At 45.8% G+C, this 26,736-nt stretch overlaps 1 protein-coding gene across 4 annotated transcripts in view; it reads left to right on the forward strand.

Annotated features, from left to right (window-relative positions):
* LOC119167231 (sperm-specific sodium:proton exchanger-like) overlaps positions 1-26,736 on the forward strand; it is a 305,567-nt gene that overhangs the window by 160,509 nt on the left and 118,322 nt on the right. Inside the window, exons 1-2 of one of the 4 annotated variants that reach the window (XM_075866887.1) lie at positions 5,783-6,352; positions 6,946-7,038. The gene's annotated coding sequence lies outside the window, so the exon portion shown is untranslated. The other 3 variants (XM_075866890.1, XM_075866888.1, XM_075866889.1) reach the window with 3 other exon arrangements.

Here is a 26,736-nt window from a genome sequence, read left to right on the forward strand (position 1 = left end):
CCGACGACAGCGCAGCTCTGGCCGACCGGCTCGCCCTACGCCATCTCTTGACGCCGACAAGAGCTCTCGCTGAGCGATGCCCCGTCCTCGTACTCCTGCGACCGTGTCCACCTTTGCTATCTTCTCCTTACTTCCGTATGTGGTCTCTCTGTTTCTGCATCTCTATTTGTATTCCTTTAATTCTCCCTATCCTTTTAATCCCTCCTTACCCCCATCACTCGTGAGCTACTGTTGAGGTGTCGGACTGTGTTGCAGACAGTTTCTTTTCTTCTTTTCTCTCTTTTTCACTTTTTCTTTTTTTCTCTCTTTTAAGAATCACTCCCCCCCCCCCGCAGTATTGAACGAAAACCCTAAATTGTTGTTATATTGTTGTACTTTTGAAATAATGCACATGTTCAACTATAAATGCGATTGTCTAAAAGCATGCCTTTTTGGTACTCATGTTTCTTTATCTCAGCAATCACAGCATCTAGAATTGTGGATTTCGGCCAGTATTTAGATAACACAATTCGCAATATGAAGAAGCAGAGTTATTGTTGTTTGAGGAAATACTCTTCTTCAACACGACATCTTGTAGCTATCACCGAGTGAAAATTAGGTATCTGAACTAAAATTACAAACAATTAGTGTTAAAATTTCCAGTGCTAAATCTGCTTCAGCGAAAAGAAGAATGACTTCTGATCACAATGATAGTAAAATAATTACTGTAGTTGTTATGGTTATGGAGAGAAAGGTACATAAACTTTGCCTAAATTACATATCGGGTATAAGGCTCACTCTGTTTTCTTAAACACTTGTTCAACTCCCAGCCATATTAATCTGGGGGCCGCGGCGTTAAAACTTGTGAAAGTTTTCGATCAGAAAGCAAATATTACGCATATCTGAGGTGCACCATCAACACGTACGTTTACGCAGTGTGTTCCTTCGCAAGAAAATACATAGATACGTAATTATAAAGATCCTTAGTGTTTCTTACGCGCGCGGCACTGAAAATGCGACGTTGTGCACGAAAAAGTGCACAACGTGAACCCAGGGAATTGGAAGGTGCTGCCACCTGGCAATGTCCCTGGGTTCTGCACAAGCTCATATTTTCCGACGGCACTGACAGATGGTGTCCACATCTCACGCAGCAGCTTCTCTATTTTATCAATGCCAGCCATATTTGGCCGTTTCAACATAGAGGATGTGCTGTCTGAAGCAAGTCAAAACATAAATGGCCACTTGGCCGGCGGAAGACTCTCAGCGACATTTGCTGCAATTTATTTTTTTCTTCTTGTTGTTACCGTATTGCAGAGTAGAGTGTAATCACAAATCCACTATATAATCCTCACAGATCCTTATCATTAAGCTCCGAAGTCATGTCTTTATTAATGACTGCCGATTAGCGGATGTGCACATCTCACAACGGAAGTTTACCCCCGGCTCGCGCCTCTCTTCTTCGTATACACTTACGCAAATAAGTAGACCCTCCGCTTATCGCATTATCACTCTTAAAAATGGCCAACCACACGTGTACACTGAGTCTGAACCGTCGTCTTGTCAAAACCTGCCTGAAAGGCTTAATGTCATCGACTACTACTTCTTGGCATGTAGCACCTGGCACCTCCTTAGCGTTTATCTGCACCTTTAATTCTTCCTTTTTACATCTTATCTGTCTTTAGCTTAGCATTCGCAGACAGCTGCTTCTGCGCTCACCCTTGAGCAGGACGTGAGGCACTTGATCCCCTTCTGCGAACTCGTGCGATTTTCCGTCACAGACTTATCTGTAGGTCAAGTGGGCGCGTGAGCGCGTGAGCGGGAAACCTCGATGTGCCTAAATATAGTTTTCGAAGCAGAGGGGGTATGAACTCAAAATTTGCACGTATAGTTGTTAAGAAATGTGTGCTATCAGTGCGCCATGAAGGTACAGTGATTATATATAGTGGAATGCAGTATGGAATGTTTGACCTTAACAAGGTCGCGATGCACTTCGCTGTTCTCGGGTTTTAGGCACAGAGAGCACAATGTGATTCAGGGATGCGACGTAGTGAGGTTCAGTCTGGAATAGTTTTGAATTGCACCAGTAAGTGCAGGCGTTAAATCATCAAATGAAATGTGAACAGCGGCTAGCACGAGCAGTGGTAAAAGACGCGCCGTCCAGTCATATACTGAGAGGCACGCGCAATATATGCTGTGGCCTGTAACGCCGTTGATGGTTAATCCGCACACCACGGACAACGTCGCTGTGGTGTGTCGCCCGCACCATGGTCCGTAGTTCATGTCCTTGTGGCATAGTCTGTGTCTTTCATTCATGCCGTCATTCAGTCCTGTTTTTACCGCTCGCAATCACGAGCCAAGCATACAAATGCACGTCCTTCTGTCCTTACGTGGGTCGCCGAAATCAGCGTATTGCTCAACCTCTAAAAGCACTATCTCTGTGCAACAGAGTCAGTATATAGTCCACCTTTCCTGTTTTGTCTATTACAATGGAAACTGTGGTGTCCGACGAGATAACAGAAATACTGGAGCCAACACTTCCACCGTCATCTCCATATCTCACTATTTCTTTATCAGTGTTAGTTTCGGTGAGTGTTTACTGACCAATTAACCTCCTAGCCTTCCTCTTTTTCTCTCTCTCTCTACCGAGCAGACCAACAGCGAATTGCTGTGCAATGACGCATGTGTCTTATCGCAGTACGTACGTTTCCACTCTCTGGTGGGATTCTATTGTCAGTGGCACGGCACTATCGCAATAAACATCTGCATGCTCTCCCACTCAGCTCTGTCTGTAACCTCGACCCTGCTTTGTCATCCGTCTGTGGCGCCGACGCTCTGCCTGCAGTGGCATAGTTGCTGAACGTGGACCAGTACGGCTGTCGAAGTCAGTTGGTTGCACTTCTGGCACCGTATTCTACGACGGTCACTTTTGAAGAAATAACTTTCTATGCACGCCGATTGACAAATTGAGGAAAGGCGGGCAAGTCGTCGGTGCATTCATTTGGGAAGAGGAGGAGCAAAAGCACCCATTCGGCACGCTACACGTGTAGGTGAAGTTCAGCATGCGAGATCTCCTCTGTTGATCAGGCGGCCATGAAAACTTGGGGCCTGGCCGCTGTCTCATCTGCCCTCTCCGTGACCCGAACTTGTGTTTTCAGGTCGGTGCAAGGGTTACTGGCTCTGAACGAAGCAAGTAAAACGGGGGGAGGGGTGTGCGTACAGCAACATAGCGAGCCAGCGAAATCAGTTTTCAATATTGAGGTATCTTCCAGAAAAATCCAGTTTCTTTATAGCTGCGGCCTCTCGAAGCACTTCAAATGGCTATGCTTGTTCGCAGTACTTCCTCTTGCTGGATAATGTGCTCGTAAAAGTTGTGGCACTGCACGCGGAAGTTGGGCTCAAGTGGCTAAAGCACCTCGTAGCCACCGCTAGCTAGCACAACATTGCTGTGTGCATGTGAATTGTGCGATACTCGTGCTCCTTAGCGTGAGGCGCGCTTCTGGGCGTGCCTTGGATCACATAAAAACTGGTCATTGAACGGTCCGTAACAAATCCGGACATGTAGCTGGCCCGACGAGGACGGCACAGGACTCGGGACTCGTGCATCGTTCTTGTTGGGACGGAGCATGAACAGTCGGGACAGTCCCACGAAATCTGGGACGGATGATAACCCTACAGTCGGAGCTTAGTGGCATATCCCACAATTTATGGGTCAATGGTTTGTGAAACCTGGGGATTATTAAGTTTCTGCTGTGGATTGAGGGTAGCCCTGGAGGATGTGATAGGTATTTCAATTCATTTTTTGATAAGATGTACCACACCTCGAGTACACTGAGGAGTTAATTCACCTCATAATAAAGGGTGTGTGTGAGCATTCGATTGAGGGTGCGCCCGAATGACGAAGAAACAAAAAATGTGACAGCCATTCTTCATTGATATGTGTGGTTTAACGTCCTCAAACCACTATATGATTATGAGAGATGCCGTAGTGGAGGGCTCCGGAAATTTCGACCACCCGGGGTTCTTTAACGGGCACCCAAATCTGAGCACACAAGCCTACGGCATTTTCGCCTCCATCGAAAATGCATCCGCCGCAGCCGGGATTCGATGCCGCGACCTGCGGGTATGCAGCCGAGTACCTTACCCACTAGACAACCATGGCGGGGCGTAACAGCCGTTCTTCAATAGCGTCTTGTTCACAAGGCGTGACTTATATCCGGGATTTCATAACAATGTCGGTGCTTCAAATTCCGTCCATATATAAAGCTATGTTTACACGATCGGTTCTTCATTTCGCGTCCATCTAAACGTAGCCGTCGTATTATTACAGTCCGTAAGCACAAGGCTACAGCAACTACAGGGCCACTGTAAGTCTCAAATTAAGAATGAGGACATACACACACTCACACACACACACACAAAGATTAATAAAATGTCACTATCTCTGTTACGGTGCCCACGGCGTTTGCCAGAATGTCGAGTGGGTTAGATCGTAGTTTAGGTGACAGGACTATTATGTCGGTCCTTACTGAACCGGTGGTGTGGTTCTGAAATATACCAGAGAGTACCTGTGCGCCTGAGTGGCAGTCCCTAGTCCGGGTCGACATTGGAACCTGTAGCCCTGAGTGGCAGTCCCTACTAGTCCCGGTCGCCATTGGAGATTACCGCTGGCCGGGTGCGCGCCCCCAAGGAGCGTTGCGCATCCGAGGTAAAGCAGCCGAGCAGCTACTCCTCCCAAGACTCTCTAGTAGGAATGACCAAGGGAGATGACAAAGGGAGATGAGAAAGGCAGTGGAGTGCCAGGACACAAAGCCACACTGTGAAAGGTGTCAGCTAACACCTGTGAAGTTGGACACGTGCCAGAGATTTCCGGTATGAAGTGCCGGGTGGCCGCTGTGCTTCGCAGTCGTAGTCGTTCGTCCGCTTTCGGCAGACCACGTGTGAGGCCAGGGTACCGGTCATTGAAAAAAACGAGGCGGTAAGGGCATGAATTTCTTCTGGGGACTTGCTTGAATAAAACCGTCGTTTAATGTGGTGTTCCGGTCATAAACACCACTGCACCCCCCTCCCCATCTACCAAGCAAAAGAGAGAGAAAATGTCAATAATCAGGGTTTGGGTTTTCAAATCGCAAAACCACGGTATGATTACTAGCCCGGGATTCGAGCCTGCAACTGTCGGATTAGCATTCGAGAACTACAGGGAGTAGACCACAGCGGCGTGTCGTCCACATCGGTGGTATAGTTGTCACGATCCTCGGCTGCTGAACCGAAGGTCGCGGGTTCGAATCCCGGCCGTGGTGGCCGCACCTGCATGGATGCGACAAGGTAGAGGCCCTTAACGTCTCCTGAGCCATCTACTACGGCGTACCTCATAACCGTACCATAGTTTTGCGCGTAAAAATGCGGCAATCATTAATAAGAGGAGGCAGCGAAAAATGCATAGATATTTCCTTAGGTGTTGCTTGAACGGAATAAAAGCTATGCTTAACGCAATTTGTCGTGTCTCAGCAGCTCCCCCCCTCACCCCAACAAACACACCCAGAAAATGTTAACAGCTGCAAAGTTCCACGTCTACAACGCGACGACGCGTCCACCGGAGGCGTCCCGCAGCGCTATCTCAGGCAGATCCGTCGTAGCTCTTCTCCTCTCGCCGCTCTCACTCCCACTTGCCTGCCACTTCACCTCTCACGTATTCACAGCGTGTGGCAACCGGCCACACACCGGGGGCATACAGAGTCTCCCCTCATCTCGACTCCCTCACCTCCTGCTTCTTGTTTTCTTTTTAGACCTTCAGTCCTTGCGACGTCTCTTGTCGCGTGAAGGCGCGCTGCGCGACGTTGCGTTGAACTGTCGTCGCCTTCGCACAACGCCGACACAGACTGTCCCGGCGGTGGCAAGTCGCACACACGTGCGTGTGCGGCGCGCGCGGTCATCACCTTCTTCTGCATCCTTCATCTTCTTCAACTTCATCGAATCGTTTTCAAATCTTCATCAACGCCACCTTGTTCGCTCGTTCGCCGCAGTCCTGGGCGCCGTTCCTGCCGCTCATCTCCTTCCGAGAGAAGAAGAAAAAGAAAGTGCCATCGGATCACCGTCGCTCTGATCCGTCCTTCCCTGGTGATTAACCCCTCACACTTCAAGTTCTCCTGGGAGCTGTTCTCTCCGTTCATCACTCTTCGAGGAAAGGAACGAACGACTACACATTGCGGTGCGGTTTAACTAGTGGCCCCACATCACTACGCACCTTGCTGTTTGTCGCTAACCGAGAAAACAAGAGGATAACAACCGTACGTGGGTGTGACTTCGCTGGTGATCGCGCATCGCTATACAGCTCTGAAGGGAAGTGTACATGCGATCAACTGTACACGGGAAAAAGGTGACCAATCGATGTTGCTGGTGGTGACGACGACGACGTCATTTTTGTGTTACGTGGTATTGTCGTACATGACAGTGCTGTGACGTCATTGCGTGCACGATAATAGTTGTAATAGTCGACCCCATTTTGTTTTGTCGTTTTGAACTTCAAAGATTCAAAAAAAGAAAAAGAAAAGAAGAAGACGCACATCGAACAAGCTCTCCAATTCAACCCCCCATAAATAGTGCTGTCAACGTCAGTCCAAATCTTCACTTTCAGTGGTCCTTCGCTTTGGCAAGCTGAAGAAGAAAGCGTTAACGAGGCGGGATTAGGTACTGTAAACGTTTACGTACGCTTTCGTTTTCGGCAATGTGGTTTGTGTCACTAGGGAAGTGCTACAAAAATACATCGTGGTGGAACCATCGAAGAATATAAGTACGGTTGCGGGCGAATACTTGAGCCGGTTTCTGTTTCTATTGGTTCACTTTGTTTGAGCGATAATAACTTCGGGATTCTCGGCGATAACGAGCATCTGCGTGGGAAACGCTATAGGATATTACGCAACTCCGTCTATCGTCGGCTTCGATTGAAACAACGGAGCTATTTCGACGCAGGGACGTCGTTCTAAAGCCGGGACTTGGTTTCCTCCACGCATCTGTGCTGCCCCCTGGACACTGTTGACTGAGGATTGAACATTGGCTTTCAAGGTGAGCGCAGTTATTCCTTTCATAGTTTTTTATGACACGGTCTTCAGGAGCGAGAAGTGTGTGGGAGTGATAAATACGGTAATACGCCTGCAGTGAAAAACGTCATTATGACGGAGAGGCTTTATACAGAGAACTACCGGATACAACGAAAGTATTCGTGAGTGTCCTTGCAAATCCCATAAAACTTACGCATCTAAATTTCAGCCGTGGTTTATGCTGACCCTCTGGGACCCTTGCATGTACATGTGCGCAAGTAAGGAGCCGTAACCTTCAGCAAATAATTATCTGAATTTGGCCCTTAAACTTGTCTCGCGTGTTAGCAATCTTCATGTTGCGCTTATTAGGCAAATTACTTCATAGACAGTAAAATAAGCAACCTATGTTGCTTTATTATAATACTTTAGATTTCTAATCTACATGTACTTCTATTCCATTTATTTATTCTATAAGTACACCTGTTTTCATTATACAGGTATTTCGTTTCCCAAATATAATTACAGGATATACGTTCATAACGAATGTTTATTAATAGGTGTTTTGCTGGCGAAATTCGAAGAGCTATGCATCAGCTGTGTCGTCACTAGACGTCGTATGCACTAACCCAGCCGTATGCGTGCGTATTAGTATACAATAGCGTCTACTTTTACTACTACAAATATAAAAACGACCATCGGCGCGGACAGGGGGCGGGGGTCGGTATGACACCCCTCCCCCTCTACTGAATTCTTCTGGCGTGTGCATGTTTACAAGCGCACATACAAACAATTCTTACCATGCCCCCCTCGTCTTCCCCCCCGCCGAAAAAACATAAATTCTGGCTACGCCACAGACGAAAACACAGAAGAATGAATGATGGCCGAAACGTCGTATCAGTGTCCACACTCTCGCCTTTTGCGACACTGTCCGTCCAAACAGGTGACGGAGTAGACTTGTGTATGTAAGACAAGCGTTCGAACTAAACGCCGAAAAGACGAAATAAAAAAAAATGTTGAAAGTTATTTCTGCAGACAACACGGACCTGCAGGGAAGCTTGCAAAATAGGTGATGAAAGGTGTCATTAGGCGCAGAAACAGGAATTTCAGTTATTCACAGGATGAAAAAGTATAGGGTAGCAGTAATATCAAATACCAAACACGTACTATCAACAGCAAAAGTTTGCTGGACATTGGATCCACGACAAATGCGATTTCCCGCTATATCAGGGCTTAATGCTCGTAATCAAGTTGTTGACCGTATAGTTCGGAATGCCAAGTGCAATACGGAACATTTATTTCGGAATTACATTCCCAGACAGAGTAGGGATTTAGCTTCATCGAACATTTCGTGTCTCGCAAGTGTTTGCTGTTGACGCAAAGAGAAAAAAAAAACTTAAGTAAAAAAAGGTGTTGAAATGAAAAGCTGATGACTGTGCAACGTTCGTGACAGGACAACTGCCTTCAGCATGCGAAAAAAAGTAATGAACTCAGACTGCGATTTATGGAAGGAGCGCGAAAACAAGTCAACTGCCTTTTTTTCTTCTTATTATTTTCATGCGTGCGCACCTTTCCCGGCTTCGTTTTTTGTTTAATTTTGATCGTTAGACCGACAACCTTTAATTAAGGAACAAATATGTTATCGCTTATTTCCACACTTCTTTCCGTTCTTGTACAGGCGATTCCTATATGACATAAATAAACAAAACAACATTATAGATGGTACGCAAGTTTCGCAGAGGTATAACTATAATGAAAGAAAGTACGTACTTTCCTCATTCTATTCGCTCAGTTTCAGCTGTGCCTGATTAGCACGCATATTCAAAAGCGGATGCGTTAAACCTACGTAAATGCAAATTTTCTTGGCCTCCCTTCAAGGGTGAAAAACGGATCGAAGAACTGGTTTGCAAGAAGCGATCTCGACCGCGCATGGGTGTACACTCGATATAGGCTAAGATGACGTATCATTGGTTAAGACGGCACTCCTATAGACTCGACAATGGTGGCTCCATGCCCAAGCGCGTCTCTCCGGATTATTGGGCGCAAGGTCGTAGGTTCGACCCACCGTAGCATGGCGCCAACGTTGCGAACTACTTATACGAAAAGTAAATTTAAAAAAAAAGGGGGGGAAGGGGCGAAGGATTCGTTTGGTTTCGTAAACAAATTCGTATGATGTTGTTATACCTGGACTCCGTGCATGAAGGAAAAAAAGTGTTTAAGGGTCTGTTTCCTTTATTAATTGACGTGTTATTCCTTTATTAGACACAATTTTTAAAAAAATTAACAGACAATGAAGCCAAGAAAAATACAAGGGACGTTAAGAATAGTAACTTCGATGCGAATGTGAATAAAGAAAAGTCGGTAACTTGCTGCCGGCAAGGGACCGGTTGGTAATTATCAAAGGATTTCAAAAGCAAACACACACACACACACACACACACACACACACACACACACACATATATATATATATATATATATATATATATATATATATATATATATATATATATATATATATATATATATATATATATATATATATATATATATATATATTTCTTGGCATTACTGTCTGTTAGATCTCATTATTATTGTGTTAAAACACGGAAAAACGAGCCCTTAGATATACACTTCCTTCCCTTATATATAGGAAAGCTTACTGGCTAGTATGGTTAGCGCTGACATGCGCCCCAGGGGTTGTTTTAGGGTGCTCCATGAGGACCACTTTTGAGCCTGTGTGAGCTATATACTTACGCAAGAAAAGGGAACACTCGGGAAAAAAAATTCCCCTTCAACACCTTCTTCGAGAATACTGGCTAGTCATGTATATGACCGTCTTTAAGGAGAACGCATGAATTCTCTTTGGATCCATTTTTTTTTCTCTTAGAGAGTGTACCCCACCGTTACCGACTAACATGGCTTTGTTATACTATTCTCCGCTCTTTCAACCGCCTTTCGCGATATAGCGTCGGCGACGTCAATCCTTTCAGTCTGCTGCGCCCACAGCTCAACAACGAAAGAGAAGCCATTGACCGCAGGCTGCGAAAATGGTGACTTTCTATGCATGTGTCCCACGGCCAGTTTTGAAAGGTCATCCAGTCGACAGCCATCGAAACGCCACAACTCCCATCGACTCGATGGAGTTGTCGTGTTGGTATACACGGCAGTTTACGACGGCCCTTCTGTGCAAAGGCGCAGGCAGAACTTTTCTGTTTTCGGGGGATGCGGAGGGGAGGGGGGGGGGGCTTTTTTATTTGAAGCAGGGGCCGGGCAGGCCAATTGTCATTTCGCGCTCTGTATGCCATGACAAAAAAAAAATGCGAGAGGAGGGGGGAGGTGCGTGGGCCTGGTGTTCCACACTGGTCCGTCCATGCGTCCGTCCGTCCGTCAGTCCACGCGTCCCGACGAACGGACGGACGGACAGACGAACGAACACTTCGCCCCACTCATCATTCACTCCGTGGTTATGCTGTGATCTTTCGTTTAGCTATTCCAGTCAATTATTAATTCATATCTATACATACATACTTAGCTTTTAAGCTGTTCAGGAGGATGCCCCGCCGCGGTGGTCTAGTGGCTAAGGTACTCGGCTGCTGACCCACAGGGGACGGGCTCAAATCCCGGCTGCGGCGGCTGCATTTCCGATGGAGGCGGAAATGTTGTAGGCCCGTGTGCTCAGATTTGGGTGCACGTTAAAGAACCCCAGGTGGTCTAAATTTCCGGAGCCCTCTACTACGGCGTCTCTCATAATCATATAGTGGTTTTGGGACGTTAAACCCCACATATCAAATCATTGAAATCAATCAATCAAGCTGTTTAGGAGCGAAACTGCGGTGAGCGAGAGACAGCGCGGCGAAGGCCAGCACGTCGGTGTTGTTCGACTGAATGTGCAGTTCACACGTTTCAAGGCGCAAAAAAATCTTTCAATAAATAACTCCCAACGTTCACATGTGCCCTTTTTGAAGTATACCGGTTAGCTCCATTTCTTCTAATAGTGACTACGAGCACGCTGTGAACCAGGGAGCACGTTCACGCTGTTGTCGCTTCCGTCCCTCAATGGCGATTGAAGCTACGAAAAAAATTGTGGGTTGATACATTGACTTTATAGACTATACTGACTCTGCGGCCTTCGAAATCCCCCCGGTACCAGCTCGTGCTTGACCGTCGAGTCGATAGACCATCAGCTGGAAGGTTTTCCAAACGCCCGTGTGGCACGGGTATTGTACACGGACAGGAGCTTTCGAGAAGTTACTTTTCCCAAAAGGCAAGACGGCAATCAGTAGGGGAGTTCAATGACACTTGATTGCCTTCTTACGAGACACACGTGGGTTCTTGGAACACTTGGTGACGCGTCCGCGGTATTGAACACATAATTGGGCCAGACTATAGTGTACTGGAATAGTATATTCTAGTACACTATAATCAGAAAAAGATCCCTAGATTTTTCCCTCCTCTCTCTTAAGTACCGACAACCACTGAAACGCAGCCGACGAATCTCATTGGCTAACGCTTGTTTTCGGTAGCCATGTTCTTCCTAACGCTTTGCCAGCACCTGGTTAAACGTGTTCCCCGCTTACTAACGACGGGGCACTATAGTGGGAAGAGAAAGGCGCTTCGCGTAAGCACACTTTCCTCTGAAAGACGCGCGGCTATAGAGAGGGCACTTGGACGTACGCGCATGGCTTTGTAAATCTCGAAGTTATGAAGAAAATGGCAGCAGACGCCGGCTGCGAGTGGGAGAGGGCCGGTAGAGGAGGCAGTTGTCGGTACTTGCGTTGAATTCCAATGGCGAAGTCGGAGCACCCGATGGACTCTGCGAGCGAGTCCTCACTCGGCTCTGGCGTAGAGCAACGCCTCCAAATCCGTGACTGGAACACGATTCGCGCTGCCGGAGCAAGTGTGGGGAGCAAGACAGGAGTGGAAGTCCTTGAGTTGCCCAGAATACCTTGCATGCAGCTGATTCCGCTATTCCACCGCCGTAGTAAACAACTTTATTAAGGCAGCTGACGGTTTGCTAAGTGGCGAGGGCTGTCAGGTCATGCCTGGTCGCCACCTCGTCAGCGCGTTTGATGGCCTGGAGCTGGGTGTCCAGGCTTGTAGTCGGGAGGACTCTCTCCCAGACCACACTTGAAGGTGACTGTCCTAGGATGTTTGGTGGGAGAGGGTCCTTGCTGCATCCCCAGATGATGTGCTCCAAGGTTGCGGTCTGTGTCTTGCAAAGGGTGCACGTAGCTGTGAATAAGGCTGGACATATATGTACGGGGAAGGGAATGAGATCGTTTGAAGCCGCCGCCAAGTGATTTGTTGAGCTTTGTTTAGTTGCGGGTGCTGGGGTGGTCTCGTTTGCCTTGATAAAGCTTGTAGCACTGCGTGATGTCGTGAAAGGTGATGAGTGGTTCGGTCGCTTCGGTATCGTGGTCCGAAGTCTGGCCCACCGCTCGCCGTACGAGTCCTCGAGCTTGTCTGTGAACGGCTTCGTTACCCGGGTTCCACCGCCGAAATTTGTCTTGAATTACTGCTCGTACGTGGTTGTTCGCTGTCACTCTGCGACGAATTGATTTGCCCAGTCGGTCATGTCATCCCCTGTTACTACCTGCCTACCTTCGCCTGCTGCAACGTAATCATCAAACAGCACGTTGACGCCTTCTTAATTACGTTGCGCCAGTGCTCACGTTTTCTGCTTCTAATTCGAACGCTAAAAACGCATGCGAAAATGACCGGCGCGACAACTTTGCGGCCATGTTCAATAAGTTCGCTACACTTATTGGTCGTCTGTTGCGGCCATTGTTGTTGCTTGCAACAAAAAGGTCGGCTGACGAGAAGATTAATTTTTCTTTCGAAGTAAACACCCTTTCATTCACGAGGGCGTTAGATAGAAGAACCGAACACTCCTTATGCGCTCCTAATGTTTTTGATACAATATCGTTAAGGGTTGGCTCGTTGAGGCTTTAACAATGAGCGATCTATTATTATTATTATTATTATTATTATTATTATTATTATTATTATTATTATTATTATTATTATTATTATTATTATTTGAAGCTGGCAGTTACATTTCATGTAGCTGACAACTTCTTTCAACACTCTACTAGTCACAGAATACAGTCTATGTTAACTTTCATGATCTTTGTATTTCTCGCAGTCCACTGACTCTTTTTTTGTCTCAGCTTTGCACTGTCTTAACAGTTTTTCACAATGTGCCGATTCTTCTCTTTTACGGTTTACAGAAAGCCTTCCACATAGTTCTGTATGTTCCCTTTTATTTTTCACTGTCATTCCATGATTCTTGCCTTGTATTTTATTCTTCCCATTTTGCACTGATTTCGTTTTGTCTGTGCGTCTTTGCTCTCTTTATTTGATTTTTTTCTGTGGACTGTACTGTATACTGTTTATCTTTATTGTTTTATTTCTGCGTGCGCCTGCACAATGACCTCATGGTTGTTCCTGGGAACGTCAAATAAATAAATAATAAATAAATAATTTGAGCAATTATTATTATTATTATTATTATTATTATTATTATTATTATTATTATTATTATTATTATTATTATTATTATTATTATTATTATTATTATTATTATTATTATTATTATTATTATTTCCCGAAACGTCGAAAAGTGCTCGTGTTTTTCCAGTATTTAAGTCGGGCTGCAAACCTGACGTTTTCAATTATCGCCCAACTTCTCTATTGCGTGCCTCATCGCAGATCTTTGAACTCGCTCTTCACAACATGTTGCATGTTAGCGTGAATAATTCTTTTATTCTAAATCAACATGGGCTTCTCCCTGGCCACCTAACTACCACAAATCTTGCTAGTTACATGACGCAAACCTGCCCACCTATTTCTACGATGACCTGGGCAAGTGTTTTGACATTGTCAGCCACTCCCTGTTTTGTTTTTTTGTTACAACTTGCGAACTTTGATGTTGACTCGTCTGCTGTGAATCTCCTGCACAGTTATCCCCTCTCTATCTCACCACCGTCATCCATTAGTCTTTCTTCTCCCCTTTCCCCTCCCCCAGTGTAGAGTAGCAGGCTAGAGCAAGCTATCGCTCAGGCCAACCTCTCTGCCTTTCTGTGAATAAACCTCTCTCTCTCTATCTCTCTCTCTTTATGCTTCATTGATCGCGTTTTGTTGCCGTAAGCGGCCAAGCGTCTTTCTCGTACTCTTCTTTCTTTTTCTTCCTAGTGGAGTGTCTCAAGGGCCAGTATTAGGCCCCCTCGTATTTTTTTTTAAATTACGTTAGTGATGTTTTTTTTTTGCAATTCGTAACTTTTATTTTGTCTTGTATGCCGATAACATCAGGATATTTAAGGAAATTCATTCAGTTAACTACTATCGCTTGCTGCAGTCGGATTTGTGTTTACTTCTCCGAATGGTGTGACAACACTAGCCTTTGCCTGAATACCTCAAACAAAATTTATCAGTATATGTCGCAAAACGTCAATCGTGTCATTTCAACACTCTGTCAATACCATGTCTTTATGTAAGGTTTATCACTTCAGGGATCTTGGTGTTCTTTTTGATAGCATGCTAGATATTTCTGCTCACAGTAAACGTGCTGTCATGCGTGGCCTCCATTTTTTCGGTTTTGTTTGCAGTATCTCTTGAAAATTCAGTACTCCTACAGCCTTACACAAATTTTACACCGCAATATGTCTTCCTCAAAACAAAACAAAAAAAAGATGCACGGAACACGGATAATTACAGAGTACACAATCCACCCGATATTAACATAACGCTTCTTATTTTTTTCAGAACTTCGACATGTCGTGCCCTTTTAAGCACTAAACGTTTTTTTGATGGGAGCATGAAGCTTAACGTGTGTTGAGTTTACGTTGCTACGTCTTTTAGGCTTAACAGCGTCTTTGCGTATAATGTACGTATATATGTATGGATAAGAGAGCGTTCAAGGCATTTAAACAGTGTTATAGTCACTCCTATTTATTTATTTATTCATTTATTTATTCATTTATTTTTTTATTTACACCTGCCTGCTGCGCTCCAGAGTATTGCACAGAGGAAATATCTGAGACTGGTATTATCATGTTAGCTAAGGATTCCCGAAAAGAATGCGATTGACTTAACAACATGGCACCAGTCACGCAATGTCTGGGGATACAATTAACAGGGTCATGCTTTAGCATGACGATTCCTGTAACCGACTTTCCCACTGCGGTCCCTTTGGGAAGAAATTAACGCAACCTATACCATCTCACATATCGTAAAGGAACTTGTTGTTGGGCTAGTTGGTACAACATTTCTAAAAGTTAATTCGAGCGCGAACACACGACACGATCACTCACACACGCACACACCCAGGCATCAAACACACACAGAGTGATGTGTGTGTTTGGCGTGTGTGAGTGATCGTGTCGTGTGTTCGCGCTCGAATTAACATTTTAGAAATACCATCTCACATGTTTGCGGACAGCGGAGACCCCGTCTCCGCCACTTCTTCGAGTGCTTGTAAAACTGCGCTGTTGCGAGCAATCTTCTTCGGTGTCGACGAATCGTGCCGACCGTCGGGCACTCGACGACAAATCGTCATCGCCATCTTGTCATAGCGTGTGTGTGCATGCGTGTATACGTGCGTGTATACGTGCGTGCACGCTGTCTCAAGACACGACGCGATTCCGCACTTGCTCTCATTTTCTTTTTCCTCGCTCGCGGCTGCAATGTCTGCTCTTTCCGGCAGCTCATCACTCTCCTCTGCTGTTTCTCGTCGTCCTCCTCCTCTCTCGGCCACTCCAAGCACAAAGAATGCACCCGACGCATCTCTCGATACGGGAGCCCGGCGCAAATGCGTGCGTATTACTACCTGAGACACAACGGCTCTTTCGTGTCTGAGGAGTTCCCTCTTATCGCACGACACGCTCAATTATCTCGAGTGCTTCTGCCCAGGCGCCGCCTGGTGGAGAGGGTCTAAGAGTCGATGAAGCGAGCGTGAGATATGTAGATAGATAAATGGAAAGGCGAGTGTAGAGCAAAAAAAAAAAAGCTGCGTACACAAAAAAGAAAAAAAAAACAAAAAACGACGACAAGAAGAAGCGTTATTGGCACGTGCTATTGTGCGGTTTCCGTGTATATTGTAGTTTCGATTTTACGTGCTCTCTTCATACGTCATGCGTGTTCGCCTGGCTGAATACAACATCCGGGTAGAAAAAAAAGCCTTCTCCGTGTTGTATTTTCTTTTACTACTCTACCTCACTTCCCGCTGCTCTGAGCTATCAAAGAAGATAGCCCCACTGATATTTCTATAGCAATAACCACCAGGCCTGCACCCAACACCCAAGTATAATACCCAAGTATAATACTCAAGTATGACATAAGTATAACACTGCAGCACCCACATATAACAATTCAGAAGAGCTGGTTAAGAGCGGGAGGAGTGGGGGCACCGTTAGAATTGGTTGCAAGGGGCCTCAACCTCCTCCCTTCCATCCGGGCAGCACGCTCTGGACGTGAACCAAATTTTTATCAGCATCATCATCATCATGGAAAGTTGGGTTTCGTTAGAGCCGGTAATGCCTGCTACGTGGTAGTACTAGAAAAAAATACAACGAATAAAAGAACAGCTTAAGTTTTGTACGTCCACATCAGTGCACAGTTAGTTCGTCACAGTAATCATGGGTGGCTCCTTATGGTACGTCTCACAATTACAATAGTGATTTTAGCAAGTCACGTGATATTATTATTATTATTATCACTATTATTATTATTATTATTATTATTATTATTATTATTATTATCACTATTATTATTATTATTATTATTATTATTATTATTATTATTATTATTATTATTATTATTATTATTATTATTATTATTATTATTATTATTATTATTATTATTATTATATACAGGCTCCTGGTTGATTCAATCAAATGTGTAGGTCGTGGGTTCGACCAAGGCCGAGGCGGTCACATTTCGATGGAGGCGAAAACCCGCTGCTAATTTTGCAAAACATAAAGTTGTGAAATGGGGGGCCCAACCAGCTACAAAATAGAGGGCAAGACATAAGGAGTCACAGTATGTGAGAATCGTGCATTATTCGCCTCATAACCTTGACGTTCAGAGTCGAATGCGTTATCCGCCTTCCATTACCATCAACACCTAACACGCGTCATGATATGAGGTGACATACTACCTTTTGTGGCTGAAACGAATGAAATGAAACCTGGTTTCAACCAAGGTACCACGGGCCACATGATTTCCTGAAATTAACTATACTCTAGCTCTGCGATCGTTCAGCGATCATAGGAATGATGGGTATACACAAATTCGCCTATTCTTAGTGTATCCCACGTGTGACTTTGTTTATTGTTGGACTTCAGTTTTGTTACGAATAAAAGAAAAAACCCTTCTGAACTTCGCGACCCGAATTCGAATTGGTGAGCCTAAAAGGTTAAGGTGGTGAAGTGCAACTCCTGAACATTTGCCTATTGTCGTCACGTGGCAAAGTGGATACAGGCCAAGCCAAGCCAAACGCAGCCGACAGAACGAAGACTATAGAGAAATCTGTGTGCTACCCATCATTCCCATGCCGGCTGAAGCGCCGTGCGTTGCAGCTCCCATAGACACTAAGGCTAGAGTTCATCTAGTGTATTTATAGGTAACTCTACGCCACCGGCTATCTTAGATGACACCGTCTCCATTTCAAAGGCGATACCGGTAAAGATTGTCGTCAGACGTGTGCACACATGGTACACATTCAGAGGGGCAGGCAAAGGTTTGACGCAGTACCCCCCTCCCTATTCTGTCAATGTACGGGGCTGGCTTCGCCCCCCCCCCCCTAGCGTCCTCATTTACCTATTCTGTCAATGTATGGCGCTGGGATAGCAGCCCCATCCTTTCTTGTGCACATTGCACCCCCCCCCCCCCCGGAGTACATTAATGCGTGGCAATATGACGTCACACACCACACTTGTGCTGAACACTATACGTTTACACTGCGTGACCGACGCCCTTCTCACGTCCCGTATAGATGAACTGTTCTGCCCTCCTCGCGACCTATATTCTATAACCGCCAACACGGACGCCGGGACACTTGAGCAATGTAGCCGTGTGAAACAAGCCGATAAGCACGGAAGGCCCAACACAGCTTTGAGCGGTTGCCCTGACGTATAAGCGAACGGACGTCTGTCTCTTAATGGAGCAGCGTTCGGGGATCGGTCGAGTGCGCGCCGCGCCTTGCGAGTCCGTGAGATTCGCGGTGGTATGATGCTGTTGTGAGTCTAATCTCCATCGAAGCTATCGCAAGCGGACACTGTACGTAATGACGTCATATCTTGTAGTACAGGTGCGCTGACCGCCTCTTATCACTGCAGGCGCATCCCGATCGTCCTTCTACGAAATGCTGTAGTAAGTTCGACTTTGAGATAAGCTTCCTTCTTAAAGCTTATCTCACTGCGTCACTTGAGGCCTAGTGCACTGACCTCTTGTGGGCACTAGAGAAAGGGGTACGTCCCAGTCGTCATGTCAGCCTAGCTGAGCTTAGCTAAGGGCTGGTCATTGAGTACGAAGCTCTTTTTGCAACGATGCTGCCTGTGGTCGACACCCTGGACCATCGTAGTCAACATTTAGGGCAATTTGTGGGGCTTTACGTCCAAAAACCACGCTATGATTATGAGAGCTAGGTGCCGTAGTGGAGGCCTCCGAAAATTTTGGCCATGGGGTGTTCTTTAACGGGCACCGACGCACACAGTACACGGGCCTCTATAGCTTTCGTCGTCGTGGTAGTAACAGCAAAACTACCTCTAGTACTACAGTAGTATCATCATCGGCAACAGCACTGCTAGTCGTCATCACGCACGTCACGTGACCAGAGGACTGAGCGAGCAGATGAATAATTAAAGTAGATGACGATGATAAAGTTATTAATGATGATGGTCGAAATGTGTGATCGCATGTATTTCAAATCTAGCGGCAGATTTACGACACCACGTGTCCGTATAGCTAACCAATCACTCTAGCGTTTGCGGATGTCCGGCTATTTTCACGGCGTTGGAACTGGATGGATGAATGCGAAACTTCATTTGAAGTCCTGAGGTGCGCGACTCAACGCGCAGCGGTCCGTTCCCACGTTGTGATTTTTTGTTTTCTTATCTACAGGCGCTTTACCGACGAGAGGTCACGAGCAAGCCGACCTTTTAATCGTCCAGACAGCTTGCAGTTCCATTCGTCCTGTCAGCTAAGGGCCGATCGTTGTCCTCTAGCGGTAGTTCGCTGAACCGTGCATATACACTCTAACCGGCACAGCAGAATGGAAGGAGACGAAGCTACGGATTCCGCACGATCGACGTTTTGAGATAAGCTCTTCACCGATAAGGAACGCGTGTTAAGGGGCAGCGTCAGAGCTGACCCACATCCGGGGCATCTTCGCTAACTGATTAGTTGATTTTTGCCCTGGCCGCGGTAGCTACCGGGATTTTAATTTCAACCACTGAGCCGTTTTAGCGCGAGGTCATGCCGGTGATCGTTTCCGAAAGTACGGTGGGTGCACGCCTCCAAAAGCGAGTATGCGCAAAGGCGCTTTTAGGCTATCAATTTACACATGCTAACACGGTACAGTATAATAGTTTAGTACAGTATGGGAGCGGCAAAGACAAGGACGAGGAGTGATGTCAAGGTGAGGAGGAAGGAAATGTGAACGGGGGAGGTGAAACGTATTGGTACGCTGCCCGCTCGTAATACCTTCACGTGCCACGTGACGCCAAACAAGGCAGATTAAGGAGTGTGTCACACTCGCCGCGATGGCTAGTGGTGGCGCTGACTGAAGCTCCCACATTCAAATGCTCATATAAACCCCATAGAGTGGACCGGGGTGCTAGCCGCCGTGGTTTTGATTGATTTGTGGGGTTTAACGTCCCAAAACCACTATTTGATTATGAGAGACGCCGTAGTGGAGGGCTCCGGAAATTTCGACCACCTGGGGTTCTTTAACGTGCACCCAAATCTGAGTACACGGGCCTACAACATTTCCGCCTCCATCGGAAATGCAGCCGCCACAGCCGGGATTTGATCCCGCGGCCTGCGGGTCAGCAGCCGAGTGCTTTAGCCACTAGACCACCGCGGCGGGGCAGCCGCCGTGGTAGCTCAAGCATTGGAGGACGCGTTGTTCGAAGGTCGCAAGTTCGGTGCCAGCCCACGGCAAGTCACATTTTCGTTCGCTTTTCTTTCTTCACATTTGTATTACAATTACTTCTAACGGCATACCATATAGTTTTCTTGGCATGACTGCCGGTTAGATCTCATTATTATTTTGTCTAACAAAGAAAAACAAGCCCTTAAATGTACACTTCTTACGTTCGGGCATAACCTTCTGTGGTACGGTTTATCAAAGAGCGCAGCATATCCACGTGTATTATAGTATAGCAAAGGGGAAGGAAAGCGAGGTGAGGGTGGTGCAAGCAATATGAGGATGGGAAAGAGCGGAGACAGTAAAGAATGGCATAGCAATGTACAGTATACTTAAGCAAAGAGCACGGTGTAGTGAGAGGGTGAGGAGGCAGGAAAGAAGGAGAGCAAAGGGTTAAGCATACATGCAGTATAGTACAATTTAGCAAGATAATGAGGAACAGAAGTAAGGGCGAAGAGGACGAAACGAGGAGGTGAGAAGGCAACCATAGCAAGGAGTTGGGAAGAGAAGTAATAGGCTACTAATAATAACAATATTTGGGATTTTATGTGCCAAAACCACTATATGAATTTCACGCGCACCGTGGAAGCTTGTCACCAACGAAGGGGAAGAAGGCTCGCAAAACACAGAAGTATGCGATATAGCTCACCGGAGGAAAAGCAGCAGTTTCGCATGTCTCAGCGGTGCTAGCGAAGTGGGCCACAGGGTATGAAGCTGATGCCCTTTTGGATGGTGCCAAGATCTCGTCACTTAGCAAACGAAGCCAAATATACGAGAAAAAAAAAAGAACTTTCATCAAACTCGAAGCGTGTTCAGTGACCGAATGAAATAGGTGATGAATTGCAACACGACTGCGCTTAAAACACGGCGTTTCTCACGAAAGTTGCTAGTCCACGCGCTCATATATAAAACCGTATACGTTTCGGATGCACTAGAATAGAAATACAACACACAACACAACGCACAGCACTACAAGACAATCATTAACGCGCCTCGCACTAAGTGGCACAAGGCTTGGCACATCTGAGGACCTCGCTTACATTGGCTTGGCTTTTACCGTCGCACCCCTCTCTTTACACCTCTCATTAATATAGGAGAACGTTAGGCTGTCTGCTTGTGTTTAGAACATATTTTAATGATTTAGGGCATTATTGTAAATCAAGAGGCGGTCAGAGCGGTCCGGAATCTTCTTTTTTTTGTGAGCATGAGAGGCAGCCCTTGCTGGTGTCCCTCATTGAGATTTAGTCTCAGAACGTCGTATATTTGTGTCACGTGACAGTCAAGTGTAACGCGTTTCAACCTTTTTTTTTTTTAAAGGATGGTTAAGTTTACTGTGTACCTGTGTTCAATTTCAGCTGTTTGTGAGTATGAAAATCGCAAAAGTGCACTCGACCAATTCAAAGAAAACTGATTAAAACAGCGCAATCAGCGCATGCTTGCTTTTAGATTTTATTATAAAAACGAACGAAAAGCTTCCCACAATAACTAAACAGTTCCATGCATATTCATTAAGTGAATCACGACGAATACGCGAAGCGCTGGGGTGCATAATCACTCACCCAGTCACGCATGTAAAATTAGTCACAGCGCGTGGGTATATAGACAGTGTTTTATTGGTCATAACTCGTATGTTGTGTTGAGTACTGCATTCCATTTTGCCTTCATTATTACTGCTCTGTGGTTCGTGAAATGTATAACCAATTGTTTTTCGATGGTTCGCAGCCTGTATAGTAAGCAAATACGAGGTCTGCACACGTTCATTATATTGAGGTATCTGTACAGGTGTGAGTTTTCTATACTTCAACCATGCGTGAATGTTTAGTTTCTTGATTTGGCCAGACTCGTAAGAGGGCTTAACACTCGCGACGCGCTCAACTGCACACGCACGCTGGCCCTTCTAGCTTGCTTATCAGCTTTCGCTTTATGTGCACGCCCATGGTTGCGACGTAGGGTATACGTTTCTAGGAAGCCACTGCACCGTTTTCTGAACGTCCATCGGGACGTTGGCCACTTGATCTTTCATTCCGCACTGCCAAGCGTGAAACGCCTTATGCTCATGAACGGGAACCGCGGAGCGATTAAGCCCAAACCACATAAGCGCGAAAATGCACGCGACAGCGACGAGCGACGCGACGTAGATCGTCTTCGCGCGATCAGTCGCTAGCGCAGGCAAACCTCATTCAGGCGACGGCTTCGGCGAGCGAATTCCACTGTTGCTGGCATGAGGCCGTCAACTCGCACCAAAAAAACCGCGTAGCGAGCGGTTTCCAATTTAAAAATAAGATATATTGTTGTGTAGTGGAACGGAAAATATTTATTATTGCCTTGCAGCACTTTTTTATATGCACATGCGTAATAAACATTGCGTTATTTTTTGTTGCGCATTCGTGTCTCGGGCAGGGTCACGTGCACCTATGTAGTCTTTGTCTTTTCCGGTTTTTCGCTATTGGCTGCTTGAGCCCAGCACTTCCGGGCGATGAGCGACGGTTTCCAAATCTGGAGAACCGAGCGATCGCGCGAAAACGAGCACGCGACACGTCGCGCGAACGCCCTGTTTCGTCGCTCATAGCGTCGCTCGTCGCTGTCGCGTGCATTTCGCGCTTATGTGGTTTGGCCCTTAATCGCTGCTTCCCGGACTCTCGCCTGCGGGGAAGCTTGCCGTCTGCGTAGACGCTGAGCCGCCGCATGCCGCCTCCGGAGCAGCAGCTTCTTGTCGGCGTTGCCGCGTTGCCAGCATGACGTGTCTTCCTCGACTCTCGCCTCTGGGCTATAGCTTGTTTTCTGCGTCGCCGTTACGTTGATGATTTATTTGTGGGGTTTAACGTCCTAAAACCGCCATATCATTATGAGAGACGCCGTAGTGGAGGGCTCCGGAAATTTAGACCACCTGGGGTTCTTTAACGTGCACCCAAATCTGAGTACACGGGCCTACAACATTTCCGCCTCCATCGGAAATGCAGCCGCCACAGCCGGGATTCGATCCCGCGACCTGCGGGTCAGCAGCCGAGTACCTTAGCCACTAGACCACCGCGGCGGGGCGCGTCGCCGTTACGCATCGCGATCGAGAGTACATACGTTCGCCTTCGCGCTTTCATTCGTAGCAGAAAGATAATTTGTGGTATGGAACACGCTTATTCTTTATCGTCATCGGCCACAGCACAAAGTGCACATGGTATACCTTACTGATGTGTATGCCGGTATTCCGCTTATCAGCGAAAACACTAATAGGATAGTGGGAGCTCTTTTACGTAATCATAATGGTATTTATAAGAGTATTAATAATAATACTTATATTAATAATAAGAATAGTAATATTTTATTAGGATTTTGAAAGAGAAGCAATGCGGTACAGTACAGTTCCGAGACTACATTCTTTGAAAAAGGGGAAGCTTTATTATGCACCAACCTTGTACATACACAAACAAAAACAAGTAAAGACAGTGAATACATCTTAAATATCAGCACTAAAAAATCATTTTATGCGTGTGTATGCGAATGTGTTAGTGTGTTTACAAAAAAATCACAGCATTTCCACGGAGTGAATAGTGATGAGTGGGGCAAAGCGTCCATCAGTCCGTGCATTCTTTCTTGCTTCCACCCGTTCGTGTGTCCGTCCGTGAGTTCGTCAGTTCATCTTGGTGTCTGTCCGTCTGTCTCTCCGTCTGTCTGTCTGTACGTGCGTCCGTCTATTCCACCGTACTTCTGTCCAGCTAGTGAACACTACAAGTACCGCTATCTCGCATCTTTTCATCATATATTCATCATATACAAGTACCACATCTAGCGAATATTCCAAAGGCTAAACGAGAGGTGGCTACTACTACTACTGCTACTACTACTACTACTACTACTACTACTACTACTACTACTACTACTACTACTACTACATAGATCGGGGACGCACGATCTATGGCTTAAGGAGCTTCGCCCCTAAAAAGCGGCTAACGATTTAGATTACTAAGTACTCTATTCTGGGAGAGCATAATGGCATCCCGTGGACCCTACGCCATTCACAAAAAATTGGCAGATCCTACATCAGTGGGAATCGATAATATGCGAAGCACGAATGAGAAAGGTCGATATGTCACTTTAAAATCAGCAGAATGTTACGAGGTTCAGGTAAAAGATGCTGAACATGACTTACGTGTCACGATTATCATGCATGTTTGGATGTGTAGTTTGCCTTCGTCATCTATTCACGTCACGTGATACCAAATTTAGTGTCACTGGAGCTAGTGAAACGGCCGCGAGCACGCTTTGAGCATGGTATGTTGTCATGTTCTTAAAGCATGACACACTTGTCAGGTTTATCATGTTTGTACAAGTCATGTACATTCACCATTCATCGACGTCATTAACACCAAATTTCGTATATGTGGAGCTAGCCAAACAGCCGCGAGCGCATCATGAAGGGCGCAATATACTTCCATGTAGCGTTGACGCGCGCGCACGCTGGGCACAGCTACGCTATAGACGTTATGAAAACGCGAGTACTCTATATAGTCTGACGCCAGGCGTGACCGGCGTTTCTCGGCGCGGCCCGACGGCTATCGACGGGAAATGAGACATGCACAATTTAGCGCCGATGCATACCCCACTGCGTCTCCCTCTTTTCGTGACGGAGGGACGGTGGAAGCGCTGAAACGTGCATGCGTCAAAGCAACAAGGAACGGCGCGCGCCTGCTAGTAGATGGCAAGACCGTCGCCTGGCTTGACAACGCCGGCGTGACGCGACGAAATGAACACCGGCGAGCACGCGCACAGCGTCATGTCAAAATGTATTGGCGCCTTGACTGTGGCATGTAGTCATGAATCTCACATGACGCGCATCTCATGATTCTCACGTTTGCATCAGTAACATACCTTCGTCATTCATTGACGTCAAGTAATACCAAATTTGACATACGTGAAGCTAGCGAACGGCCGCGAACGCATCATGACTGTGGCATGTACTGACCTTGTTACATGACAAGCATGTCGTGATGATCATGTTTGGATGTGTCATTTACCTATGTCGTGCGTTCGCGTCGCGTAATACCGTGTTTGGTACATGCGAAGCTAGCGAAACAGCCGCCAGCGCATCGTGAGCATGACATGTAGTCATTCTGTTACATGACACGCATCTCACGATTATCATGTTTGTACCAGTCAGATACTTTCGTCATCCATTCACGTACTGTAATACCAAATTTGGTATTTGTGACGCTAGCGAAACGGCCACGAGCGCATCATGAGCGTGGCATGTAGTCATGTTGTTACATGACACGCATGTCATGATTTCTATGTTAGGGTCTGTCACTTGTGTTTGCCATGCAATCATGTCATACCATACAAGTTTTCCAACATGCCATGCGAACGAAACCACCGCAAGAGCTGCAGGACCGTGAAATCTAAATCATGACATTCGTGACATACATATCGTGATTTTCGTGTTATGACTAGTCACTTATGCTCGTCATATAGTCATGTTCTGCCATACCAATTTTCGTATCAATATAATCATCGAAACGGCCAGGAGAGCTAAAAGTCATAGGCGGCTAGATAGATAGATAGATAGATAGATAGATAGATAGATAGATAGATAGATAGATAGATAGATAGATAGATAGATAGATAGATAGATAGATAGATAGATAGATAGATAGATAGATAGATAGATAGATAGATAGATAGATAGATAGATAGATAGATAGATAGATAGATAGATAGATAGATAGATAGATAGATAGATAGATAGATAGATAGATAGATAGATAGATAGATAGATAGATAGATAGATAGATAGATAGATAGATAGATAGATAGATAGATAGATAGATAGATAGATAGATAGATAGATAGATAGATAGATAGATAGATAGATAGATAGATAGATAGATAGATAGATAGATAGATAGATAGATAGATAGATAGATAGATAGATAGATAGATAGATAGATAGATAGATAGATAGATAGATAGATAGATAGATAGATAGATAGATAGATAGATAGATAGATAGATAGATAGATAGATAGCAAAGGCGCCCATTGCAGAGATAGCTGCACACTCCTACTGCCTCAAACAATGTACACCACTGCATGATTTTCTGTTTCGAGAAAGTGGTTAACGATTGCCGTCAAGCAGCTTTGTTTAGAAAAAGTGGTCAACGATTTAGAGTACTGTTTAGAAAATATTTATTTACAATATGTGCAGAACACAAAGGCTTCATAACATTCCAGTAACAGGGCACATACACTTCGGCACATCTATGTATGACGACCAACATCACTACGTTACGGCAAAGACATTTGCTCTAATATACATGACAATGTTGGCATACATGTACACAAAAACTCAATGCGATATCATGATGCAATGGTATAACGATACAATAGATGCAATGAAACACGATTTGTAACAAATGAAATTATATATAACCACTCAACGGGCGCTGCTTAGCACCAAGTCGGTCGAAAAGTGAGTTGTATCCTTTGGTGTTCAACCTTGACGAAATGGCACGACCAATGCCGCAGAAACTCGTGCTCGCCGAGGAAGAAAAGCTCCTCAGAGAAGAACGCGAGGATCTCTCGTCTC

Source organism: Rhipicephalus microplus, chromosome 6, assembly GCF_043290135.1.
Source record: "Rhipicephalus microplus isolate Deutch F79 chromosome 6, USDA_Rmic, whole genome shotgun sequence".
Classification (NCBI taxonomy): domain Eukaryota; kingdom Metazoa; phylum Arthropoda; class Arachnida; order Ixodida; family Ixodidae; genus Rhipicephalus; species Rhipicephalus microplus.